Source organism: Rattus norvegicus, chromosome 1, assembly GCF_021556685.1.
Source record: "Rattus norvegicus strain SHRSP/BbbUtx chromosome 1, alternate assembly SHRSP_T2T, whole genome shotgun sequence".
In the NCBI taxonomy this organism is placed as follows: Eukaryota; Metazoa; Chordata; class Mammalia; order Rodentia; family Muridae; genus Rattus; species Rattus norvegicus.
The window spans coordinates 141812169-141832821 of NC_141534.1; the positions used below are offsets into that span (position 1 = coordinate 141812169).

General features: G+C 41.1%; 1 protein-coding gene across 31 annotated transcripts in view; it reads left to right on the top strand.

Annotated features, from left to right (window-relative positions):
* The first annotated feature begins 351 nt into the window (after window positions 1–351).
* The window catches only part of Akap13 (A-kinase anchoring protein 13), a 305582-nt gene continuing 285280 nt past the window's right edge, over window positions 352–20653 (top strand). For 30 of the 31 annotated variants that reach the window (XM_087655380.1, XM_087655383.1, XM_087655382.1 and 27 more), the window contains exon 1: window positions 352–553. The gene's annotated coding sequence lies outside the window, so the exon portion shown is untranslated. 31 annotated transcript variants of the gene reach the window in all.

A 20653-nucleotide genomic window follows, 5' to 3' on the forward strand; every position in this document is an offset into this window, starting at 1 on the left:
TCTTAAGAAGACTCCATTGAGTCTTAGAGTCAACGTATGTTAAGTGCTCTGATTTAGGTAAGCACCAGGCGCACAGAGGAAGGGTGGCTTCCGGAGATGGGGCGGATAGGAGAAGGTGGGTGGGCATTTCCCCAGCAGCTGCTGCCAGCCACCCGACTTTGATCACTTTGCCGCCTGGCAGCAGTGGCGGTCAACCTCATCGTTCCTTAGCAACCGGAGCCAACTGCCAAGAAGCGTTCCTATTGGCTTCACAGAATGTGAAGGGCAGTCTAGTTGTCCAATCGAAACTTTGAGGCTTGGCTTGTTGCCCCGCCCACCCCCGATCCGCAGGCGGCGCATGCGCGGGTGGGCAGGGCTGTGTGCAGGGCGGTCGCGGAGCCGGAGTTGCTGCTGCTGCTGCTAAGCGCTTGGGATCGGTCGAGACGGCCGTGCTTGCTCCTTGCTCCAGCCGTCACCGCCGCCGTCGAGGGAGCGGCCGCCTATTGTCCTTCTCCGCCGCCAAGGCGCGGAGCTGCTCCGGCTCGGCCCGCGGGGGAGCCCGGGGAGCCGCACGGTGAGAGCGCAACTTAGTTGAAGGAGTTGAGGGAAGTTTGGGCGTCTGAGGAGGGGGCGCGCGCGCAGCCGCCCCTCCCCCTCGGCTGCCCTCGGCCGCGCGCGCGAGCTGCGGGACGCGGGGGCGCGCGGGCGCGACGCGGGTGGCGGACCCTTCTCCACAGCATGGGCAGCCAGGGGTGGGTGGCGCGGCCGCCGATCCCGGCCTCCTCGGACCCTCGTCCCCTTGCCGCCCGCTCCTGTGGCGCCTGGTGCGACTCTGGTCTGAGAGACGGCTGCTCGGTGGGGCGCGCCGCTCGGACGGAGTGTGCGGCCAAGGGAGCGAGCAGCTCCCCGGGGCAGTCGAGCAGGGTAAACACTGCGGGTCCCGGTCGCCTTTGGGGGCTTTTCCGGGCTTTCTCGGGGGGCTAGGGGGGGGCGCGGTTGGCTCCCGGGAAGGGTGGTGCATTCGGCTGCTCCGCCACCGAGCCCTAGTTGCAAGTACTTTGAGAACTAGCGAATCGCTGCTTTTCGTAAGTAGGCTCGCTGACACTTAACTGGGGTGCGAGACATACCCTCATTTTATTTCTCACTAAGAAAGTGTCTATCTTTCAGCTGAAATACTGGGTCACATTATGTTTCTAGACTCTACTGTGAACTCAGGAGTTAACAATGAAAATGGATTGAGCAATCTTTTAGTGTTTCAGTCTTTGCTTTCCCACTTAATAATGAAGTTATTTTGAGGGTGTATTGCCTTGGGCAGGTATACAAAGTGATGTGCCTTGTTTTTTTTTTGTTTTTTGTTTGTTTGTTTTTCTTGTTACCACCCTCATTATGTCCTATCCGTTTGATTTCCAGAAACCACTTATTTTTTCCCCCCTAAACCTTTGGATTGCCCCTGGTCAGGGGAATCGCTCCAGTTCTTGAAAGGTCATTCATTGTCTGTAACAAAGTTCCTATCAGTCGAGATGACTCTGAGATAAACCAGTGTCACTTTTGTACACCTTCATCTCTTGGGGACTTACAAACTGTTTTAAGCACTTGCCTTCTCAAGTTTTCGGTGGAGTCATTCCACTGCCTGCGTTTCGTTGACTGGCATTTGAGCTGTTTTAGTTCCGAGAGAGAGGAACTAGCTTAAGTATCATTCATAGTAAACACAATGGCCCTGTTATTTCATGTTAATTTCAGTTGTATTTCTATGACGTCTGTTAAACTTAAATTTTTCTTTGAAGGCTCCTGCAAATGGCATTTCGCTTTGTTTTCTATATGAGTAACATGGAGAAATGGTGTTTGGGTTTTCTGTTTTGTTTTTGTTTTTTCTTCACATGAAATCCAGCTTCGTTTACCTGATGAGACCAAGGGAAAATATTCTGAAGGCACAGTGATTCAGGACTCACAATCTTTGTGCCTAATTTTCCTTTCTGGGGTGGGTGTGGTGAGCCGAGGAGGTGGACAGAAGTTGAAGTTATTGGATGGTTATATAATATAAACAAATACTGCTCACAGAGTGACCAGGATACCAGTTGCTTTCCTTCTCTGGACTGTGATAACTTGTTACACAGGCTTTTGTTCTACGGTTCCTTAGAATTTATTTGCTTCACTAAATGGTAACTATATGGAGCATAAGTGGTCTTTTCTAGTCTTTTTACTCCTTAAGGACTGTGATGGGCAGTATTTTACTGTGCTCTGTTTTTTTTTTTTTTCTAGAAAAGTCTTTCCACACAGTTGGTGTTTAGCTTTTGTTTGATTTGGGCGAAGCGATTTTTTACTGGCTACGTGATAGTGTACACAGGAAAGACCCATTAATTCTGGGGCTTTTATACAAAATGATAATTAGCTTGCACTTTGGTGGTGAAATTTCGTTTACTTTGACTTTAAGTCTCTCTTGAGATAGGGTCTCACTATGTAGCTCAGACTGGTCTTAAACTCATAGAGATCTACCTGACTCCTGGTCTCTCTTTGTGTGTATGTGTGTGTGTGTGTGTGTGTGTGTGTGTGTGTGTGTCTGTCTGTCTGTCTGTGTCTGTGTCTGTCTGTCAGGGTTTGCCTTGTGTATACTAGCTTTGAGCTCAAGGCTGCCTTGCCTCAAGTTTCCTTAGGGCTAGATAACATGTGTGTATCACTTTCCCCAGCTTTAAACACTTTTTAATGCTGATTTGTTCTTGAAAATAACTGGGGTTTTAAAGAGTATGCTGTGGGGGTTGGGGATTTAGCTCAGTGGTAGAGTGCTTGCCTAGCAAGTGCAAGGCCCTGGGTTCAGCCCCTAGCTCCGAAAAAAAAGAAAAGAAAAAAAAAAGAGTATGCTGTGGATTTCCAAAATAAATAAATAAATAAATTAATTAATTAATTAAAAAAAGAAAAAAGAAAACAAAAAAAGAAAAGAATAAACAAAGATTGCAGTTTTGAAATCCACCCTCACGCTCTCCTTGCTGAGACTCTCAAACTGCTGAACAGATTGGTTCATGGCTCTTCCATTCCTTTATTGTGAAATTGGGAGGGAGCATAGCTTAGAAGAAATTCACAGTTTAGAGTTATGTAAATTTGAGTCCGGATCCTCACCTTCCCTTGGACAGTTTCGAAGCCTTGAGCACCTCACTTAACCCCGCAGCTTGTCTCTTTCCTTGTAAGGGGTGGCAATATTACACATTCTTAGGCTTAGGAATGCATGAAACGGTCTAAGAGACCTAATACCCTGTCCAATATTCTGCTTCCTGGAGGTGGCTAAAATGATAATTTTGATATGGTTTTATATGGCCTTTAAAAAGTGTTTTTAAAGTGATGTTTCTGGATAGAAGATGGTTCAGCGGGTAAAGACACTTGCCACCAAGCCTGGTGACCCAAGTTCAGGTCTCACACCCCCGCATAGTAGAGGGAGAGAACCAACTCTTGAAAGTTGTCCTCTGACCACCACATTCATACTGCGACACTTAATTTAACCCCTACCCTAAAGATACAAATAAGTGTAAAAGATGTCATCTGAACACAAGGATGAGAGGAGCAATTAGCCTCCTTTTGAGTGGGATTCCAGGTGGCTTGGTAGGAAAGAAATCTGTACAGCTGTATAGTGTGACAAGAGAGAGATTGTTTTTAGTACTAGCAAGAGTGTGTCTGAGTTAGTCAGTGTTCTGTTACTGTGCTGAGATGCCATGACCATGACAACCCTTACAAAGGAAAGCATTTAATTGGGGCTTGCATACAGTTTCAGAGATTGAGTCCATGGCCATCATGGAATGGGCCGTGGCAACATGTAGGCAGAAATGGTGCTGGAGAGATAGCTGAGAGTTCTACACATGGATCCTCAGGCAACAGGAAGAGAGAGCTTCTAGGTCTGGCTGTGTTTCTGAAACCTCAGAGCCTACTGCCCAGTGACATAATTCCTCCAATGAGACCATACCCTCCCACAACGAAGCCACAACCCCTGACCATCCATATAGCCCCAGTGCCTAATAAGGCCACACCCCTAACCTTTCAAATGGTGCCACTGCCCGAGGAGCAAGCATTCACATCTATGAACCTATGGGGGCAATCTCATTCAGACCATCATAGTGTCTAAGTTAGAGTCGCTTTCACGTTTCCTTTGTTTTCAAGACTTCAGTCTTGAAAATAATATGTGTGGCTTTATGACATCTCTCAGGTTTGCTGAAGATGGAACTGATGGAGTGTTAGCAGAATGCACAGTTTAGAGACTTAAGCACACCACTCATTTGCTTTTTCAAGTGCCACTATTTACAGAAAGAAGCAGTTGTACCAACTTAGTTCAGAATGTTTAAAGTGCCATAGTAGATAAGTCTTAGAACTGTCTACCTGATGAAACTTAAAGATTGTAGGTATAAACATCCCTGACCAAATCGCCCAGTCAAGTTCTTTGATGCTTGCTTCTCTTAAAGTCGGTCCTGAGTTATAGTATAGTCAATACTGATAAGGATGAATATCCACATGGAGTGATTGTCCCTGTGTTGCATGGCCTGCCTAGCTTACTGATTTTGGGAAGAGAGAAGGAAGCTGTTTGTAGGAAGAAGTCTGTTTCACGCACATGTCCTCATATTTACAGTTTTCTAGCCCGAGTTTGTGCTGATAGGGCCACTGCGAGTAGATCAAACCCATTTTATCAGTCTTTGCTGAGAAGTTGGACTGGCAGATCCAGTACTGATGAAATACTGTGCTTGTCCAAATTCTGTGTTGGGTAATGGGGTGCTTTCCCCCCACTTCAGAACTGTATCTTGGTATGTTTACATGGTGTGGATAGTGAGTGAAAGAAAGGGGAAAGGGGGTGAGGTGTTTGCTCTTGCTATCATGGTGTAGGCTTCTTGTAAGAATTTTTATTTTCTGATCATAAGTCTACTCTTGATCATAGAGTTAGTCCCCACCACCCAAAATAATGAATTATTCTTGAAAGGTTAAGAATTAATTACCGTGGCACACTTTTGGTCTTTTTAACTTGAGATGCCAACGTTCGGAAAAACCCCTAGAGTTAAAGATGGAGTTTTGCAGAAGCAGAGGATGGTTCTCTCATGTCAGTCTCTACTAAAAGCACAAGGTATACAGCCGCATCCACACACTGCCACTTATCGGCAGTCTGATCTTGAGTAAGCCATTTCATCTTTCTTAGACTCGGTATCCTTGCTTATTACAGCCCCATCCCCCCAGTGTTATCCCGCCAGCTAAATGCTACTGCTGTGAGAAACACGGGCCAGAAAGCACCATACCTTGTGGTGCTGCAGTTTCAATGATCAGTTCCTGGTATGGATAAAATGTAAATCCCAGCCCCAAAGGGGAAACTTGCCACAAGCTTCTCTGTAATTCCCCTAGGGAAGCAGATAAAATATTATAAGATGTCTACCCTCCTCCTTGCCTGGAAAAGCTGACCTGTTTGCATTTTCTCTCTGGTTCTTTTCACATTTTCTTTTACCAAATATGTATCAGGGATTACTGGTTAAACTAGCTTTTGGTTCAGCATGCTTGTTGTTAGGTGCAAATTACTGTCTACTCAGCAGCTGATCTGGGCTGCCAGGGCTTAATGTCAGGTGAGGCCATGATAAACAGTGAACAAAGAATGGTAGAATGTTCGAAAAAGACCACAAAGGAGGTCAGTGTAGCTGCTGTTGCCTACCCTGATTTTCATACTTAAAATTTAAGATTTGTTTACTCAGTTTTCTGTGCTAGATGCACTTTATTTTACCCTCATTCCTTATTTATTTCTCAACACCCCCCTCAGGGAGAACAAGCAAACAAGAAATCTTGAGAATGGAATTATTAACCCATTTTTAGGATAAGAAAAGGTTTCTGAAGTTACTTGACAGTGACCGTGTGGCTAGCTAGTAGGCCTTTATGCCATTATTATTGATCAGTTACTATGATTATTATTATTATGACACAGAGGTCAGACTTTTCCATCTCATTGATATTGTCATATGAACATTTCAAATACGCTCTAAAACAAATCAAGTTTGCGAAGGTTATTACAGAATGCAATGAAACACACCCATTTTAAGGACAGAGTTTAGTGAGTTTGCGACAAAGTATCCTTGCCTGTAACTCTCAGCAGAGTCAAAACAGAACATTACTACCATTTTAAATGTAGAGAAATGTCTGCCGCCTTTCTGGCCATTCTCTTCAATGCTCATCTCCTGCCCACTTTTCCATAGGCAGCTCCTAGGGTACTATGTTTTGGGCACTGTGGTGGTGTCCTCTTAGCCAGCCTGCCTGTTTTCATAAATAAGCTTTTCACGGGATGCAGCCACACCCAGCTTGTCTCTGGCTGTTTTGGAGCTCCAGTTGCAGCTTAGAGTGGTTAACAGAGACTTCCACACAGGTAATAACTAACAGGATACAGTTATTCACATCTAATTTAAACAGTACTGTCTCTTTCAACATATATTTTATTTCAACCTTCATTCATTTGAAAAAAGTTACTGAGGGGCTGGGTAGTGTCTCCTTGGTAAAGTGCTTAATGTGGCAAGCTTGAGTGTCAGGTATAACACTATGCGTTTGTAATCTGAAGGCTGGAGGTGGAGGATCCCCAAGGCTTCCTAGCCAGCTAGTCTAGCCAGTCTGTGAGTTCCAGGCTCACCAAGTGACTCCGCCTCAAGGAATAAGGTGGAGAGCGGTGAGAGGAAGAGTGCCCACATCCACCTGCCATCCATACTCACTTGTGCCAGCACAAGGGTCCTTGTATAGATGTGCACACCACACTCCCATTCCAGCTAGGGAAAATCAGGCTTCACACAGTACATTGTTACTATGTCTTTAGTCTACCATGGGTTTCATTCTTTAAAGAAATATCCTTTACATTTATTCAAATTCACTGACTTTAGTGTATAATGTCTTCTACATTTTCACAGATGTATATATTCATCTAACCATTGCTTGAATTAGAATAGTACCTTCGTCCTTCCAGATTTCATCTGAATGCTTTTGTAGTTAATTTGGTTTTTCATTCCTTGTTTTTCAGAATCCATTAATCTGTTTTCTGTCTCCATGAGTTTTGTTTGTTTGCTTGTTTCTTTTGTTGTTGATGATGATCCCTTTTAAGATCACTTATGGTTAGGAATATAGGTCAATTGTTGTGTGTCTAGGATATACAAAAGCCTAGGTTTGATCCCTAGTAAGAGATAACTTGGAATATGGTGGTGAGTGTCTATAATCCCTGTACTTGGAGTGGGATGGTGTGGAGGCAAGAAGACCGGGAATTTGAGGTCATCTCAAGGCTGGCCTGGACTATGTGAGACTTGACTCAAGCCATTGTGTGTGTGTGTGTGTGTGTGTGTGTGTGTGTGTGTGTGTGTGTGTGTGTGTGTTTTAGTTTGTCAACTTGATATAAACTAGAAGAAGTGCAATCATCTCTGAAGTATTAGGAACCTTTGGTTCAGAGTGGCCAAGCCTGCTCTCAAACTTAGTAATATTTAAGAGTTTCCCAAGTAGGACTGGTTTTAGCAGCATGTAAGCTGCAGTATTTAGAAGGCCATGCACCACGTAGCAGAATCAGAGTCTGGGAAGAGGCCTGGAGAGGTTGTTGGTGAAGATGTAGCCTCAGCTAGAGTGAAGACAGTGACAGACCTGGAGGGGAGCTGGTCTGAGCTTCTGAGACAAACTGTGTTTCTAAGGCAGAACCCAAGAAATAGAGCTGCCTGAGCCTCTGGAGCCCAGATGAGGGTCCTGGTTGTTAGACCCTGAACCACTGGACTTCGGTTTACGCGGGGTCGTAAATGTGCCCTGGTTCTTCCATCTTGGAACAAGAACGTATATACATTAGTTTTTATTTTACAGGATTCCACAATTGAGAGGATTTTGACTCGTGAAGACTGTGGAACTTATGTACTGTTTTATATTGTAAAATTAAGACAAACTTGAGATGAGCTCTTGGGTTGTTTTAGAATCTGAAATGTATCAACCTTGACTTTGGTTTTCAGAAGTATTCCTTGTTCCAGCTGATGGCTGTGCTGAAGGTGGTGGGTGGGCATTTGAGAGACTTTGTAAACCTGACTTTTCTATTACTTAGGGATCACTTAGAAAACCTCAGAATGACTTGGGTGTTATGTATATGTAAGCACATCTCCTTGGTCTAGCCATTCAGTCCTGTCTAAAGTTGGTGGTTTTCTGAAGTGGACTTTTGCCATGCAGTGCCTGCATGGAAGTGATTTGTTACTTCTGACAAACTGAAGAAGATTTAAAAAACCCTCCGTAGATTCCCTCAACAGAACATCTAGACTCTGAATACAGAGAAACTCTCTTCTTTGAGGGACTTAGGAAAACATTGTAGCCACAAGAGTTGAGAAATAGTGTAAATGTTTATTTGGTCACATGAAGCTTTGGGCCTGGCTAAGGTACTTTCTCTTTTTGAGGATTAAAGGAAGGCTAGGTCAGTGGATTGGAATGGCCAAAACTTTTGTTTGGGCCTTCTATCCAAAATGGTTCTGCATATATGCTTAAGGAATAGGTCAATCTGGAGCGATCTCGAAAGGACATTTCCCAGTGTTTTTTAAACAGGTCAGTAAAGGGAAGAAAGAACTTGTATGACTCTTTTATGTGTTCATTTATTTAATTTGTGATCCTGTTGATTATAGTATATAATGTAGATACACCCCCCTCCATTCGAAGATTTGTTTTTCTTCTCCTGAGTAAATAAACTATGACTTTTATCTAGGATTTTCGATATACCCTAGTTTTATGGTATATGCTGTAAGCCATACTTTTTTCTTTTTCTTTTTTATACCCTGATGTAATTATATCCAAAGTAGTCAGCTTAAAATTCCAACTTGTTCTTGTTATAAGAAATCTTTGTGGTCTGCTCTTAAAAGTTTTCCTGGAATTCTTAAAAACATGCTAGGCTTTCATGCTTGTGCCTGGAAAGTGGCAAGAGCTTGCCAGTGGTTTTTTCTTATATGCGATGACCGTTGTGGATGGGAGCCAATAATTAACGTTCACACGCTTGTTCACATCTTCAAAGTGTTTTACAAACATTTAATTAGTTCATGCTTAACTTATGTACTAGAAGTTGGAAAACCAGTTTTTAAGGTTCATTTTAGCAGTACTGAAGTATTGGGGGGTTAAAGGAGAAAAATACAGGTAGAGATAGCTTCCCTTGCTCCTCTAGCCTTTGGTCCAACATGACTCTGGGGGTGTATAACTTCGGGTTGATGCAAGACTGGAATTATATGGACTGGGAAAAAGAACATTGGGCAGAATGCTTGGGAGAAGACATAGATAATTCACTTTCAACTCAACTTTTCCTTTTTGTAGGCCTGTATGTGAGATTGTCCTAATTCATTCCTGTGAGCATTTTGAAGAGTAGGTTGTGATTGGAGCAGACTCTCGAAAATTAGAATACATGTTAATATGGGGAGGGATCATCTTTGCCAGTTTCCTCACTACTGGTTCCCTGCTACTACTTTGATTCTCTCTCTTCTCCCACCCCAGTAAAATGTGCCAGGTTGTACAGAGGCAGGAGACACTGTTCTCAGTTGTGCTGTGTTCCTTTCACATTAGCTGTGTGACTTCACCTGGCCAGAGCAAAAGTTTCTGCTCTTTGTTACTTTGTTACTTTTCTGATACTTTGCTCTGTGAAATTGCTTATTTGATTTAATTTAATAATTTTGAGAAAAGCTTTCACTTTGCAGCTTGCCTAGAACTCATTTGTATAGTCTAATCTGCCCTGGAACTCCTTGCAGTCCTCTTCAGCTTTAAGAGTACTGAATTGGTTTTTAGGTGTGAGCCACCACACCCAGTTGTGAAATTGTATTTGTCAATGACTCAGGTTTTAATAGGGGAAAAAACTTATTGTTTCTGACTATATCAGATTGCATTTCCTTAGTTGGCAAGTGAGACAAAGGATAACACTTCCCTATGATTCTTTGGAGAATCTATGCCATTTACCTGTCTTTTGAAGGACTCAGTTTCCTCGAAGTTCTGTCTTCATGAGAATACTAGCTATGCTTAGGAGTAAAGAACATTTTGCTAAGTTCTGTATTAGGTCCTTGTTCAAGGTGTTCACTTGCTTCCTTCTAATTTTGTTTATAGCACTTGACTATATGTTTGCCCCTGGCTAAGAGGTTCTGTTTGAGGACTTGATGCTGTGTGTTCACATGGAGTACTGTTAGATGTCAGACCTGCTTATAGTCATCATCATCTGGAATAGACGAATATGAAAGACTGAGGACAAAAAAAAGATAAAGCTTTCTTTTGGTGTAGAAATAAATCCAAAAAGATAGTTCCATCCGTACATTTTACTACTGAGGCTGCCATGGTGTATCCAGAGCTTATCTAGTAATTAGGAAAAAAATGTCTCACAGAGAAATTGCCTCTGAAATCTACTTCTGGGCACACAATTTTCTTTTTCAAGCGCGCTATCACATTTTTGTTTTAGTCCTAAAGAGGTGGCCAGAGGAGAATATAGAACTTAGGTTCTTGGACAGGAAATGTAGAAAGTAATACCTCATTCTGTTGAGGATTAGTTTAAGTTTTGGTGGCTTTCTACCTTGTTTATAGTAGATAACTTTAACTGTTACTACTACTGTAGTTTAAGACATTTCTCTTTTCTCACATAGTGCAGTAAATCGTGTATCTCATTGGTTTTCTAAGGCAGAGCTTCCTGTTCACCATTGTTTTTAGCCCCAGCTTTCAGAGGAACCTGAATCCTTGTCTAGATAATTTTGCCATGGAAACTTTAGTACCTGATGGCAGAAAGAAGAAAAATTCTGAGCTTGTCGTGTATATTTAATTAAAATTTTTATCTTGAATATGGATCTTACTAGATAAGCTTGGCCCCAGGGGTTAGGAAGATACCTCAAGTGGTAAAAGTGCGTGCTGTGCAGATTTCTGTTGAGGTCAGATTCCTGGAACACGTTTTTATCGACCAGTATATAGTTGTAGGTATCAGTAATCTTAGTGATTGACTCTACAGGCAGATGGGAGAGCCTCCTGCCCACCACCTACATGCCAGTTGATCTGGATAGGCGATGCAGTTTGAGATCCTACCTCAAACACGTCTGTCAGTTACTACTTTTTATGTTTGTATTTTATTTTTTGTGTGTGTGATGTGTGAGTGCACATGCATACATATGTGCCCCAGTGTGTGTGTGTAGGTCAGTGGAAAATTTGTCGTAGTCTGTTTTCTCTACCCTATGGGCCCCAGGGATTAAGGTTTAATGGTAAATACCTCAACACGCTGAACCATATGGCTAGCCCTAATTCTTAATAATTATTTTTATTTTTTATTTAATCTTCTTTCTGTCTGTCTGTCTGTCTAGGCCGAGACAACTTGAGGGAGTCATTTCTTTCTTTCCTAGGTACGCTGTAGCAAACCCAGGTTGTCAGGTTTGGTGGTAGTCACTTTTACCTTCTGAACCTCCTTGCCAGCCCAAAATTTTATTATTTTTTATTTTATTTGAACACTTTAAAATATTTTATGTTGTGTGCATGAAGATTTTGCCTGCATGTATATATGCACTTCATGTATGTATAAATGCCTAAGTGGCCACAGAAGTCAGAAGAAGGCGTCAGACTCACTGGAACCGGCGTTACGGATGATTGTAAGCCACCATGTAGGTTTGGTTTTTGAGTCAGTGACTCACAGAAGAGGCTTAACTGACCTGGAACTGACTGTGTAGCCCATGTTGGCTTAAACTCAGAGATTTAAGCACCCCATCTCCTAGGTGCTGCGATTAAAGCATGTATTTCTATATTTGACTGTTTTTAAATTTACTTATTTGCTAATTTATTTTGAGACGGGGTCTTACTAAATAGCACTTCCTGGTCTGGAACTCACTACATAGACCAGGCTAGCTTCGGACTTATAGAGATCTTCCTGCTTCTGCCTCCTGCGTGCTGGGATCAAAACTATATACCACCACATTTGATTTAAAACTTTCTTTTAATATTTCATTATTTTGTGTATTTTGCTTGTGTATATGTCTGTGTACCACTTGCATGCAGGGCCCTCAGAGATAAGAAGGGACCATCAGATCCCTTGGGACTGAAATTGCAGACAGTGTGAGTCACCATGTGGGTGCTGGAGATTGAACCCAGCAATTTGATTTTTAGTATTGAGTTTTAAGTAGTATCTCATATTAATACATAATACTGTATACCCTGAAATATCTTTAAAAACATAACATGATCTGTTTCCAGGACACTAATCAGACAGCTACTTTGTCAGAGCAGAGGAGAGACGAGTAGCCTGTATTCCTTTCAACAGAGCAGTTACAGACCATAAACCTGAACCCTTGTATGAAATCAGAGGTGTCTGTCAAGTCAGATGTGAAAAATTAAAGCTGTACACCCTACTGATCTGAGCAGTTTTTAGGTTCTCCCTTATGTTAGACTTTTTTCTCTTCCAGTTAACTGTTTCTCTTAAATACCAGCACAAGAATGTTTTGATTTATGTAAAATTATTTTCAGTTTTATGTCATCCTTTTGTTTTTAGTCACTTCTCCACCTAAGATTTACTTAGCTTTTTCTTTTGGGGGATTATTTTTCTTTATACAGTGCATTCCCACTTTGGTTTTTTTTGTTTTTTTGTTTTTTGTTTTTTGTTTTTTTGTGAGGAAAGTATCTTTATTTTTATTTATCTTTTTAAAAAGATAAACAAATACCTTGTTTGTTGCTCATAATTCATTTAAGTAGTGAATGTAAACATGTTGATTTTTTTTCCATGCTTTTAAATTCACAGCATCATCTTAAGAGCTTTTACCTAAAGCTCCCAGCTAATTCGTGGCTCCTGTTGTATGCATAGCATCCTACCCTGTGAATACTATTAAATACCACGGTTTCCTGCCCCAACTGTGATAAAGTATGGTTTGGTGGCTTTGCCCAAAACTGTGCCAGTAAAAAGCTTCACACTTTACTTGATAGCTCCCTAGGACACACACTCTTAAATGGAGACATTTCCTTTATGAATCCAAATAAGAGTAATGATTCCTCTGTGAGATGTCTCAGGACTGGAAGAAAAATGGTGTATTCTTCCCCTCAGCTTGATGCCTGTTGAAATGGCCAGGGGCAAGTTCACTAAGGTAGCAGCTGCATGATTTTGATTCTTCATTGCTATGTGGACAATTAACATAGTGATGTCCTAAGCTTAATGCACGTGCTGTGCGCTGTAAGAGGCAGTCTCTGCTAACCGTATTTTTATGGATAAGGAGTCTGAGGCTCAGAGAGAGGCTAGATAGCTTGTTCAGCATTGGGATGTAAACTAATGAGGGTCTGACTCTAGAGCCCAAACTCATATATATCCCTTAGTCTAAGAGGAATTGAAATAGTTATGTGCAAAGGCTATCTGTTGTGAGCTATGGTTTTGGCAGAGCCTTGTGTAACTTTGGTTTTGCCAGTAGACTTATTGTTATAAGTAGTTTTCTACCTTATAGTCTCTTAAGATAGGACCTCACGAAAGATGGTAGGTTTCCATCACTCCAGTAACGCGCAGCCCATCTAGAAATTCAAGATTTGGATAGAGCACAGAAAGTAGCACTTAGAAATAATCGACATTATCTATAAATGACGTTATTTAGCATCATTTGTTGTTTTTATTTTCAAACTTGAAAATCGGTATAGGGCGCTTGCATGTATACCTATGTACCTGTATGCAAACCATATGTGCCATAGATACTTAGAGCAAACAGATTATAAAACATTTCGGGAATATGGGTTTATATACTATTAGCTACGTGGCATAATTAATGGCTACATGATATTTCATTACATGGACTTAGATTTTTTTTCCTTAGGTCATAAATTACCTCATTTGAATATTTATATTGTATTTCTCTGCCCTCCGTTGCTCCTGTCTTCCTTTCTGCTACTTAAAGACACTGCTGTGGTGAAGCCTTACAGACGTAGATCTGCGCATTCCTCTTTATGTCTTCTCACAGAATTGCTAGGACAGAGGGCTTTGCATGTCAGCAGCTGTCAATAGACAGTGCCAAGCTGTCTGTAGAAAGCGGCACAAGCTTTAATCCCAGCACACACGCTCACTGGTAGTCATGAATGCCTGCTTCTCATATTTTCACAACTTTTAGAAAGCAAGTTTGCATTTCTGCTGTTTGCTTTTTGAGAGTCTGCTGTTTATTCCAGGCTGATCTTAAACTTAATGATCCTTTTGCCTTAGACCCCACCCCCCCCAGTGCCACCATGCCCATCTCTAAATAGGAAAATTTTAATGTTTTAAGTGTTATAGAATTGCCATATCGTTGGTAATCACTAATAAATGAAAAGATCTTGTATTTTTGTTTGTCTTTTTAAAAATTCACATTGTTTATTTTAGTTCCTCTAAAATAAATTGCTTTTTAGATTTTAACTATATATTTCTATGTGTATTTTTAAAATTGGAAAGGCAAAACATGTAAAATATATGTAGCCCAAGAATGGGGCTGGGAAGGTCCTGGGACCTCGTATGTTTGTGACTCTTGCAGAGGACCTGGTTTTGGTTCCTCAGCACTCATGTGATGGCTTACAACCATCTTTAACTCCAGTTCTAGGAGATCAATGGCCTCCACAGGCACTAGGCATGCGCATGGTACAATACAGTTGTTCAGGCAAAACATTCATACTCACACATCTTAAACTTGTAAAAATGACATTTTTATTCATTTTAAAAGTGTTTGTAAGCACATTCTGTCTGCCTCTGCCAGAATGCTGGGATTAAAGTTGTGTGCGACTGTGCCTGGCTTCCTTTGCCTCTGTAAGTGGACTATGACTGAAATCACTGTGGTATCATGTATTTTTATGACTGAGTATGCCTTGTTCTTTTTCACCCCCTCTCTCGTCTTGGGCTGGATCCTGGATTTTGAGCTCCAACTTCCTTGGTGTAAAGAGGGAAAAGCGACACGTACTCTATACACAGCACTGGTTGCTGGGCACACAGTATGTGCTTAGTAAGCATTTCGTCTGCAGTTTTGGGGGAGATTCAGTGTAGATAATGGTGTAGTGGATTGGAAGGTATAAAGGATGGTACTGGTGGCAGGCACAGACTACCTCAGTACCCATTTTTGTTAAACAGTTCTGTATCCACATTTGTCTTTTTATTTTGGGAGACAGGAAGTAGCTAATGATTTGTTTCCAACTTTGTTTCTTAATTTTGTAAATGTCATTAGATTGCATATTATTTTCTGTGAGCAGAACATAGATACTTTGTAGGAAAAATAGGATAGAATGGAGCTAATTAAAATTTATGTAAATTAAGTGTGAGTTATATAACCTTTTTGTGGGACATGTCTGAACAGAATGAGTATATACCAGGCCACAGAATGTTTTGGATATACCAGTAGCAATAGAAAGTTATGGTGTAATGCTGATCTGGGCCTGGCTTTGTGGGTCCGAATTCTGAGGCACACTGGTAATGGATGAGGGGTTGTACTAGATCTGCAGCATGACTAGGATTTTGTTAGGCGTGAGTTGTCAAGAGAAGGAACCGTCATGAAGCTATGCAGTGTGAACAAAGAACAAACATCGGAAAACTTTGTGTGTTCTAAGCGAGCAGTGAGGTGCATTTGAGTTATTTAGTTTGATTAGGATGCAGGATTAGGCCAACAAGTCAAGCTGTAGTGAGTATAAGCATCTTACATATTGCATTAGAGAATTTAGTTTTCTTTCTGAACAAAAGGGAAGGCAGCTCACTTGGGGAGGATCATGGGTAGTGACAGCTGTGGAAAATGAAGCACTTGCCTCCGAGTGACATTCAGAGTCCATTGTATTAGTTTAGGACAGGGATTATGAGAGCCAGAATGCAGGGATGGTGAAAGAGAATCAGATCTCTTGGGTATTTAGAGTGAAACGGAGGAAGCCTGGTGAGGAGACAGAGGGAAGTAGAATAGCATCGTTCTCCACAGTGATTGGGAGCTTCTAACATCAGTTTCTGGTGAGCTGGAGCATACAAAAACAAGCTGCTATTTTACAGAGTTGGAAGAAATTTAGTTGTGGCAAAACACATATAAGATAAAACCTACTCTTTTAACTAATTTTTTCTTCTTTAAAAAAGACCTTTAAAGTGAGTTACGTGCATGTGTCTGTGTGCATGCAAGTGATGGGTAGGTACCTGTGGAGACTAGAAGAGGACATAAGTGCCCCTGGAGTCAGAGTTAAGGTGACAGAGCTGACTGATGTGGTTGCTGGGGACCTTACCTTGGTACCAAGGAATAACAGTAAGTACCATCTCTCCAGCCCCATCTCACCATTTTTAAATATGGAGTTAGGTAGCATTAGTTATGTTTATGTTGTATAACTGTCACCACTGACTATACGTTTTTCATCCTGTAGAACTAAAACTACCCTTTGAACTATAAATACCTGCTTTTATCCCCCAACAATTCTTTTTTCTGTCTGTAGCTTTTTTGCTACTCTAGCTTGTAGAATTTGTCTCTTGTAACTGGCTTAATTCCCTGTGTGATGTATTTAAGGTTCATTTATGTTGTTTGTATGTGTCAGAATTTACTTCTTTTCTAAGGCAGAATTGCATTCACTGTGTATAAACACTAGGGTTGCTTCTATCTATTGGCCATTATGAGTGGGCTGTATGAGCATTGGTGTGCAAAATCTCTTTAAGCCTTTGCTTTCAACCCTTTGATGTGTATGCTTACAATACATCAGTTGTCATGGTGTTCATAACAGTTACGTACTCGGGGGAAAAATAATGTCAGTTAACACTAATGCACTTTTAGAAAATGTTCATTTTAAATTATGCATGTCTGTCTGTATGCATGTGTGAATGAGGATACCTGTGGCATTCAGAAGAGGACATCAGATCCTGTGGGCCAGAAATTATTTATGGGCAGTTTTGAGCCACTGGATGTGTGGATTCTGAGAACTTTGATAAGAACAGTTTGTACTTACAACAGCTGAGCTATTTCTTCAGCCCCACCAACACCCCTGGTAAAAGAATAGACATAAATTTGTTAAATCTCAGCTTTAAAGCACATATTTTAGAAATGTGACCAAAAGGGAGTTATGCTTAAAAAACTCTGTTAAAATATTTTGGTTGTGTTGTGGGAAAGCTGTTGTATGATTTGTCTTTCTAGATGATCTCACTTCTTTTCTGTTACCTGTTCTTGAATGGAATTCCATTTTGACTTGAAAGGCAACCTGATAGACTGTTATTTGTCACTTAAAAGGTGATTATTTGGCAAATATTCTCCCAGGCTCTTCTCCCACTGACTTTACTTCATTTTTGGTGGAATTGGGGTTTGATCTCAAGGTCTCATGCATCCTAGACAGTGGAAGTGGAAGAGAAGCTACCTTAGTCTTTTAAAGGAGGGAAAGAGATAAAGTTTATTATTCTTTCAGTCTGGCTTAATTTAACCTTTGTTCCTAGATTTTTTTTTCTCTAATTCACACTGTGACCTGAAGCCACAGTCCGCACTGCTGTGGCCATTGCATAATTGGTACTTTCATTTGTATTATGTAAATAAGCTTTGACTGGAGCAAATCAAAACTGTTGTAAACATTGCCTATTCATCCCTACAACTGTATTTTGTGGTAGAATTGAATTACTAATTCTGTGAAGGCATTTTTAAAATGAGAGACAAAAATGGGAGCGCTTAGGAGTAGTTGCCCAGTAAAGTCGTTGAAAGGAATATGATTGCTGTGCTTTAATTTTTTTTTCCCTCTAAAGCAGGCAATAGCTTTTTCTTATAGCATGCCTTCAGGATTGTCTCTATGCACGTAGAAATGAATTTAGTAAGTGGAGATGATGATGTATTGAATGTCAGTGGAGAAAAGTCCTGTTACTATAAATGGATAGTAACATTTGTCCTTCCCTCCCTCCCTCCCTCCCTCCCTCCCTCCCTCCCTCCCTCCCTTCCTTCCTTCCTTCCTTCCCTTCTTCCCCTCTTCCCATCCTCTCTCCCTTCCTTCTTTTTATATAACCTAGAGTCAGGCAGTAAGTTGGCAGACTGCATATTTTATTAACTGTTATGTAGAAATTGTCTTGATGTGAATACAGTTCTAAGATGAATAGTTAATTTGTTCTTTTTGCTTTTACAAAGTCTCTTTGAACAAATGATTCAGACGATTCCCTAATTCTGAAAAAGAAACTGGTGGCGTATACCCAAGGCGTTTTTGTTCACTTAGCCATGCCACTGAATGTGGCTAAAATGGTCTACTGGGAAGAGAATTGGCTTTCTGTCTTCAACAGTTGACTCTGGGCCTTTTAGGGAGGCTGGCAGGATGGGGTGGTGGTGTTAGAGCCCAAAACCACTTAGACATGCACTTCTACCACTGAACCCTTACTCTACCCTCCTTTTAATTAAAGTAGGGTCTTTTGTATTCCTTGCTGGCTTTCAACTCACCATGTAATAGAGGGTAACCCTTGAACTTTTGATCCTCTAATCTCTACTTCCTGAGTGCTGGGATTAAAGTCATGCTCCTCCTCCGTACCTGGCTTATGCGGTTGGTCTTAGGTATTTGGAATTGAACCCAGGTCTTGTACATGCTGGCTAAGCATAGTTCCCTAGCCTTGGTCTTGAACTCTATCCTCCTTCCTCTATATCTTCATTGCTGTTGTCAACAGACACATGCCACCATGGGTTTCTTACCTGTATTTGCTGTTACAATGTGGAAGGAAGACTTCAGTGTGTTCCAGAGTTACACTTATTTTGTGAGCTAGTTTACTTGTGTTTTCTAGCGTTAAAATGATTTTTTTTTTAAATTGAACTCTCAGATTTAGGTTGGTAGCTAATTGTAGAAATGAATATTTTTTTCTTTAGTCTGAGGAATTATGTAGAGAAATAGTCTTTTCTCCTGTGAGTATGTTGTTCATTAGCTTTTTTTAGACAGGAGATTCACAACAGATCTAATGAACTCACAACACTGTAGTTAAGCATGAGTAGTTATTTTCTGGAACTTCATGGGTCAAGCAGATTTAGAGTTAAATTCACCTTGTGTGTTAAATGTCACTAGGAAGATTTGAATAGTGATATGTTGATATAGGACAGCAGCTGTAACTTCTTTGAGGATTTGGAAAGAAGAAGAGGGGACCATTCTATGTTTTGTTTTTTTTTAAGACTCATGGTGTGACAAGCCCAGAACTCACTTCCTCCCAAGCGTGCACCTCCATGGCTAGCCTAAGAAGGGCCATTCTAAAACCTCGAGCACTAATAGTAATGTGGAGTTGTCTTATAAGCTCAGATTTCACCCTGTGTATTTGTGTAGGTGGAAAATTAGTCTGGGACTGGAAAGATGGCTCAGTAGTTAAGAGTGTTAGCTATTCTAGCAGAGGGCCAGAAGCCACATGGTGGCTCACAACCATCTGTAATTCCAGTTCTGGGGCATCAGACAGCTTCTGTAGACACCAGTCATGCAAAGGGTACACACACACATACAGGCAAAATATCCATATACATGAAATAAGTAAGTAAAAAAAATCCTAAATGTACATACTCAAAAGAATTAGTCCAAACAGCTTTTTCATTATGTAGTTTATAGTTAATACTATGTGTTAGGATTTTGAGTTAAAAAAGAAAAATATATCTAGATACATTGATTAATGGTATCGTTCATTCTGTTTATTTACTGTTTCTTCCCTGGAGCTAAGCCACTTTGAAAGGCTCCTCCCAGCCCCCATTCATTAATGTAAAATCACACCTTATTCCTTCCTCCAGTAATAGCCTTGGACTTGATTGGTAACCATAGTAGTTTTGGAGTCTCCTGTGGTTAATGAGTATGTAATAGGTACTTAATTTCTTTCCATGACTGACTAGGTTTTAGTGGGAAAAGGAAGTTAATTTGCTGTTAACTTTCTGAATGTGTAAAGTATTGAATCTCATCCATGATGGTTATAGGAAGTTTGGTATATGTGTGAGAGCTAGAGTCTCAGGGTCATTCTCTGGAAAGTGACCCACTGCATACCAGTATGCTCGTTCTAGCAGACCCTAAGCAGGGCCCTGGCTTGTCCTCATGGTTTATTCCCCTTGTTCCCTTCCCAGGGAACATTCCTCTTTTTCTGCAGAGGTTCAAAAGTAAAATTTCAGACTTCCTACACATACATTCTCCTTTAAAATTATACTGTACCTTAAATGGTGCCTGCAGAAGCTGTCTGAAGCCCTGGGATTGGAGTTCCAGAGGGTTGTAAGCTGTGATGTGGGTGCTGGGAACAAAACCAGGGCCTCGGCAAGAACACTGAGCACTGTGAACTGCTGAGGCATCTGTCTAGCTCCTGCTCTAATCCTAGTGTCCACTTGCACACACAGACTCAACGTGTTCTCTGCATAAAAGGCGAATCTGCAAGACATGTTGTGACTTCAGAATTAGTTATTTCCCATGGACAGTACAGTATAATTCAGACTAGCTGCCTGCAAAGTGCTCAGCATCCTCATGGGTTGGCCATTTCATGGGTCTTCTGGTCCTAGTACTCATGCATGTGGCTACAACTCCATTTTGCTTCTTTTAAAAGTGTAAGTTAGGAGCCAGTACTTCAGCATCTGCCTTAAGTGTTCATCTTTTTTTTTTTTTTAAATTTTTTATACTTATAGCATGCTGCTATCACTGCCATTAACTAGTAAAATTATTCATTTGGAACTGATGGTTCTTTGTGGAAATGTATATAGTTGGTTATTTTCCAGTACTTACAAATTCAATTCCTCAGCAGGTTTAAACGAAATAAGCCAATCATATATTAAAAAGTAAAATAATTGTGCTTAGG